The following is a 6,991-nucleotide window of genomic DNA, read 5'->3' as shown; positions in this document are numbered from 1 at the left end:
AGGTCACAGCTGGCGTTTCACAGGTGCGTCACGACTGCGGACGGGCACTCTCTTGTTCACACCAGTGGCCTGTGTCCTCCGCTCCTACTCTAAGAAGTCACCCCCACCTGAGAAAGAAAACCGACTAAGAGTTCTAGGCCTAGTCAGAAGCTGGGAAGCCCAGGGTCCATGGGTGCTTCGGAGGCCAGTGGGCCAGGTGAGTGGATGAACTTCACTTAGCAGACAGAGCCAGCAGGGAGCCGGCATGCAGCATCAGACTCAGCAACGGCCAGCGCCATGGGGGTCCTGAGCCCCTTGAGCCAGCCAGACCTGCAGGCTCTGTCCCTGGTCTGTCTCAACTCCTCAATTCTCCTAGATCTGACATGCACAGCCTAGCGTGGTGCCAGCGCCTCTCCACTGAAGAGAAAGGTGGCTGAGCCGGGAGTGGGCACTGACCCAGCATCCCCTGCTCTCAGGCCTGTCTGATCTAGGAGATAACAGGAGAGATTTACTTTTGCTCAATGACAAGGGCAGGGCCTGGGTGTACGAGGGCGGTGTAAATGCAGTGAGCGAGGAGCCCGCTGGGGCTCACCTCCCGAAGTCCGTCCTCCTCAGCCCAGCCCCTCCCTTCCCTCGGGGCTCCGGGACTCAGCCACATAGCCCATAGGCCACCTCCTTGACCTGGAACACCCCATCTCCAGGTCTCGAAACAACCTTTGTCCCCAGGCTCAGGGTCCCATTGCTGAAGGTGGCACTGGGCACGAATATGGGTCTGGATGGAGCTCTGCTGAGACGAGGCAGGCCGCTGTGGGAGGGGCACCTGTGATCGGCCTTTCCCCTGGTGCCGAAGAGGCAGCCTGACCAGTGGCTGTGAACCCAGAGCGTGAAGCAGGGGTCAGGCTAGTACCAGATGGCTCTGAGAAAACCTCGTGTGGGGACACGGCCTGCAGTGTGGACCCCGCCCAGGCCCCCCTGTCCACTGTGGACCCACAGTCCAGAAGGATTGCCTCACTTAGCCTGGGATAGAGCTTGGAGTGGGTGTGGCTCAGGGATCACTGCTCTGAACTGCCATAACCTTCTGCTTCCACAAGGTGTCGCTGTGAGGAAAGGCAGAGCCCGATGGTGGCCAAGGCTTCTCTGTGGCTCAGGGGCTGAAGCTGGCCAGTGACCAGCCTGGGCGGAGCTTCTCCCCTACAGGACCTGGGATGGCCCAGTCATCGGGGCTTTTCCTCCACAGAAGGAAATCTCCAAATATATTTAGCTCTAGGGTCACATAACATATAACCCAGGCTGAAGTCGTGGGAGGATATATGTTCACTGTACAGCATATATTATTATAGAATGAACTATGACTTCATTACATACTGGGCCATAGCGCATTCTGTTTGGGGATTTTCTTTGTTCTTTGTTTTTTTCCAGTCCTAGGGCTTCAACTCAGAGCCTAGGCTCTGTTCCTGAGCTTCTTTGGCTCAAGGCTAGCACTCTACCACCTGAGCCACAGCGCCACTTCTGACTTTTTCTGTGTATTTGGTACTGAGTAATCAAACCAGGGCCTCATGCATGCCAGACAAGCACTCACCACTAAGCAACATTCCCACATTCCCATACATTCTGTATTTAAACTTTCTATCCACCATTTATTATCTGTGTATCAGTATCCATCACACATTAATGTTCAGTATTCTAATTTTTCCTTTTGATTTTTAGAAGGAAATGTAGACTAGCCATTCTCTGCCTCCCCCATAGGCAGGCCAGCTATCTTGCCAGTAGTAGTGTCCGTGGGACTGATGGGGCTCAGCCTGGGGCCAGTGCAGAAGGAGCTCCTTGGGGCAGCCAGCCGGGGCCCAGCAGCACGGGCGAGTCAGGATGGGTGTTGGCCTGGCTGCGTGGAAGGAGATGAGAGGCAGGCCGGGAGGCCTCAAGAGGGAAGTGCACATTGGGGAGGCCACGTGTGGGGCTGGGGAGGGCTAGCGCTGGGGGTGGTGGACGGGGGTCTTCAGCCGTCAGGCTGAGGGTAACCTCCAGTGGCAGCCTGCATGGAGGCCTAGGGTTATCCATCGAAGGGAGCGGGTTCCAGGGAGAAGAGGCCCTGCCCTGCAGAAGCCACGAGGGACACGGCTTCTCGGTTCACCAGGTACCGGTGCCTCGGTGGACTTGGGAGCTGGCCAGGCTTGAGCTCTGAGCTGTGGACCCAGGGTCACAGACCCCCCACTGGCTGGGTCTCCACGCTCACCTGCCTGCTCAGAGCGGGGAGGCTGGAGTTCCAGGACAGGGTAACAGGCCAGTGCGTCTGCCGACCCTGAGCTCCCTGGCCTGGGACTTCCCGAGCTGTGCCACAGATGACCAGTCCACCCCCCCCACCAGACCCTTCTGGAACAAAGAGGCACCAGTCCTGGATTCACGGCTGAAGTCTTTATTGACATCTGGGCTCCACGCTGCTCCCACCCTGTCTGTGTGTGGCTCTGACCCCACGTAGCCTGGCGCGCGGGCTCCCTGCGTGGCCGTGTCTGGGCCCCTCGGGGAAGGCAGTAGGTTGTATAGTTATCTTCCCAGGGGCAACATCACTGCCCTGAAACCACACAACCTACTACCTCACCCCGCCTGCGCCCCTGCATGCGGTGCCCGCTGCCGCTGTGCCACGCCCGCCCCTGCCCTGGCGTCACCACCAGAGCTGGGGGCGGGCAGGCACAGAGCAGGAGGGAAAGGGAGATGATGGCTCAGCAGAGAAGCCAGCATGCCCAAGGCCTTTCCAGTCTCCAGAAGGTCCCCGTGGACAGGTGATGCCCCCCAGTGTGGGCTCAGAGGATGCCAGGCGTCCTGGCCTCCCCCACCCTCCACCCCAGCTGGAGGCCTGACACTGCGCTGGGCCTGTGGGCCCAGCCTACACTGCCCTGTCACTTGGTGTGAGTCTCAGGGCCCTGTGCCCGGCTCCTTTCCTGGCTCTGGCATGGGGGCCCGGGGAGAGCCCCGCTCAGGGAGCCTGGGCCTGATGCAGGGGCAGGGGCAGCCCCTGGGCACAGTAGGACAGTCAGCACCCAGCTGCCTCCTTTGAGCCCCTGCAGTGCTCCTCCAGCCCTGTGCCCACTTCACAGGTGGGGAAAGAGGCCAGGGCGTCAAGGAGCCTGCCTGTCACCAGTGCCCGGGAGAGTCACATGTCACTGTGAGGCAGCCCTGCCACCGTCCCCCCAGGCCGGCGCTCTGTCCCCCGCAGGAATCACAGCCACTTCAGGAAAGACAGTAGATTGTATAGTTACCCCACAGCAGGGCTGAGCCCCAAACTATACAACCTACTACCTCACCCCAAAGGGCCGTAGGTCTCGGTGCTGAGCTGGACATGGTGGCTTCCAGAGGCAGTTCCTGGGGGAGGAAGTGGACTGGGGTACCGGGCTGGGGCCTGGTGTGGCCATTTGGTGCTCAGGGCACAGGGTCTGGTCTGGGATACCCCAACAGCAGCCTCTGTGCCCCTGTTGTTCCCAGGACAGTCCCCAGGCAGGATGAGAGTCAGAGGGGGTATGGAAATGTGCAGGGGTTTGGGACTCGTCCCCGAGGCTCCCACAGCCTTGAGGGACCCTGGAGAAGGTGGCCATTTGCCAAAGGTCAGCCAGCATCCAGGGTGTATAGAGCATCCACTTGGGTGACACAGCTCTGCCCACACAGCCTCTGCCTGACAGTGTTGCCACCAGCAGTACTGCTGGCACTGGCATGACCTCCAGGCATGGCTCCCCCTGTCCCCAAGCAAGGCCTTCCTCAGGAGGCCTTCACTGCAGGAGGAAGGACAGAACGCTGGGGAGAATGGAGGAGACAGACAGACAGGCAAGGAGACAGACAGACAGGCAAGCAGACAGGCAGGCAGGCAGGCAGGCAGGGCTGGTTGGTCCCTGGGCAGCTGGCACCGGAAGCCAGCCTGGCAGGGAGAAGGCTGTGGTAAAGGGAGCAGGGTGTGCCTGCCAGCTGGGCGGCAGGATGGGGTGAGCTCCCCGAGCTCCACTCACACTGGACCGGTGGAGTCAAGCAGGACCCCGGCTAACCACAGCCAGCACTGCGGCCTTCCTGGGGACCTCGTGATAAGCTGTGTGCGAGGAGCCTCCTGGGCAGTGAGGCCTGGTTCTGCTGCCCATCTGCGTGGTCTGGAGGCCAGAGGCCCATGGCTGGCCAGGGTAGAGAAGCTGGAACGCTTAGCTTCCTACCTGTGACCTGGCTCCATAGCACTGCCCAAACCAATGTCCACGCAGACTCCTGCCATGGCACTCCTGAGTAAGCCACCTCCTCCAGGCAGGCACCGGGCCGGGCTGTGCCATACTGCTAAGGCCAGGATCACCAGTTCCATCTCACAGGGGAAAATGAGGCTCAGAAGGGCCAAGGCTCTGGCAGCAGAGGTTTCCCTTTCATGGAGGGTGGGGCTCCCGTTATCACTGCAGAGCAGGGACCTGGGCACCTGATACCGCTCCCATTCTGAGGATCCAGAGCAGGGCCTGGGCCCTGAGTCCTCGGGAAGGACCTGGAGACCCGAGCTGGAGGCCGGGGGACAGCTGCCTGGGAGAGAAGGCCCCAAGGCAGAGAGAGAAAATAGAACACAGACAGACAGACATCGCCGTCCACCTTGGCTGCAAAGGAGAAACAGATGTGACTCCGTTTCCCTTATTGGGCCTGTGTCTCAGCTCGTTCCTCCATCATGGCAGGTGGGCTGGGTGCATTGGGGTCCTGCTGAAGAGCTGAGAGACGGCAGGGCTAAGGAGCCGGGCCGTCCCCTGGGACTCCTGTCACCAGAAGGCCCCTTGGGGCGGGGTGAGCCTGGGACCGGGAAGATTCATGCCACCACCCTCCTGGCTCAGGGCTCTCCTCCACCTGGCACTGTGCAGCTGGGGGGGAGGAGCCCCAGTCTGCGGGAGAAGTCGGGGTGCAGCCCTGGGGGTGGCTGTCACTGGGGAGGCACCGTCAGGGCAAAGCAGACCTTGCAGGCCCCGGCAGGTCTGAGGCAGGGACTGGAGAAGAGCAGGGGTGTGGCTCCGACCACCACAGCCTCCCCCTGCAAACACTCCAACACCCTGAGGTCCCGAGCAGGTGCAGTGGAGCCCCGCTTACCACACTGCCAGACGGCTGCAGACCGAGCTCCTGCGCCAGGACCACCTCAGGACCTGTTTGTGTTTAAAAACAAGAGCTTCAGGAGGGGACTGGCCTCACCCTGGGCTCCGGCCATTTCACTGGGGAGCATGGCCTCCTGCTGGCGGCCGGCCCAGCTCTGGACATCCTGGCTCAGAGATGACTGTGACCTTGGGTGGTCAGGGTGACTGGTATCCCACCACACTGGATCCCAGGGAGAGGAGGAAGGGGCCAGCAGCCGTCTGTCCTGTGCCAGGGCCATGTGGTCTGGAGTGTGGGGAGCCCAGCTCCTGCTTCAAGTGCAGTGAGGCGCCCGGGGCCGGGACGGCTCCATGCTCCATGAATCGGCCTGCCATCCGCCTCACTCTGGTCCACTCTGCCCAAAGTGCCCCTGCAGCTGGAGTCCGGAAGGCCAGTGACACAAACATTAGCAGGGAGGGACCAGCCTGACCAGCCTGACTGGCTGAGGAGCCAGGCGCCCCTGTGGCCTGCCAAGCCAGGGTGGCCCGGCTGAGCCTCCTGTCTGCCCCCTTGTGGGGACAGGAGGACCAGCCCACTGGCTGGGGGGACCATCAGACACAGGTTGGGTGACCTGGTTTCCATCCCCGCCCCCACTCCCGACGACCAGGGTGTCGTCCATCACTGCTGGCCTCTATGGGCCTCTCCTCCTTCCACCATGCCCCTGCCAGCTCCCAGGGCAGCAAAATGCCCAGGGCAGGGTTTCTCCCTCCGCCCCTCCCCAGCCTCGGCTGTCTTCCAGGCCCTCCCCACCTCCTGGCCTTTGCCCTAGTCTGTTCCTCTGCCAGGAGGTGCTGACCTGCTTTTCCTGTTCCCCACAGGGGGCTGGGTAATGTCCAGGCCTTGTCCTCGTGAGCCCAGCCTTCCACCACAGGGTGAGACCAACCCCTGCCCTGGATGTGTACCCTCACACCGAGCCCCTCTGCCCAGTGGCCAGGCATGGAACGGGAACCCCTCACCTATTCCCTGGCTGCCTGCACATGTGGTGGGGATGGGGGCTGTGGCACAGGCTCTCAGGCCCCCTTGGCCCTCAGCCCACTTTTGGGCTGAGATTGCCCCTACTGACAAGGTGGGAAGAAGGCCCCATGTCTGGGAGAGCTGCCTGCCCGTCTTCAGGGGGTTGATGAGGAAGGTGAAGGGAAAAGTGCCCCCAGACAGACCAGAGCCCTTCCCAGCCTGCCCCAAGGAAGGCCAGCAGTGGGGGCAGCCGGCGCTGCGTGAACCACACTCCTGAACCCAGCTGCCAGGGAGTGAGCAGTCAGCAGATGCCCTGCCAGCTGCCAGCTGCCACCTCCCAGGCCCTGCCCCAGCCCCACAGCGTCTGCCCCTGGCCAGGGTGCTGGGGGGGGGGTGGAGCCAGGCAGGCAGGACAGGTGCGAGGGAGGCCTGGGTGGGCAGGTGGTTCTTTCAAGGCCGGGCAGGGCGGATGTCTGGAGAGGGAGGGAACAGACAGACGGCTTCACCCTGAAGTCACCTCGGGCTTGGCTCGGGGCCACGGGGAGCCAGACCCCCCCAGGCAGGCAGCCCCCCCCCATCCCGGCCGCCCTGATTAGGTTTCTCCCATAAAGCTCCAGTGTTTCTGCTCAGCAGGCCGTGCCAACAATGGAGTCTGGGAAAGATGGGAGGAGTGGCATCCGGGGGCTTGAGGGGGGCAGGTCCCCCTGCAAACAGGACCCATAAAGTTAACAGAGACGCGCACCAGGCAGTTTGCACCCTGCCTGGGTCTGAGGCACAGAGCCCAGAAGTGGGCAGCACCCCTTGTGCACCAATTCAGGCAGGGCCAGAGGACAAGCAAGACTTGTGATACAGGGACCACGGACTCCACTCATCTCCATGGAAAACAGGACCATAAGCAAAAGTGCTACACACAGGTCAGGGGCCTGAAAGACCGCCT

Source organism: Megascapheus bottae, chromosome 2, assembly GCF_031878675.1.
Source record: "Megascapheus bottae isolate mThoBot1 chromosome 2, mThoBot2.hap1, whole genome shotgun sequence".
NCBI classification, from domain to species: Eukaryota; Metazoa; Chordata; class Mammalia; order Rodentia; family Geomyidae; genus Megascapheus; species Megascapheus bottae.
This window is presented reverse-complemented; position numbering follows the sequence as displayed.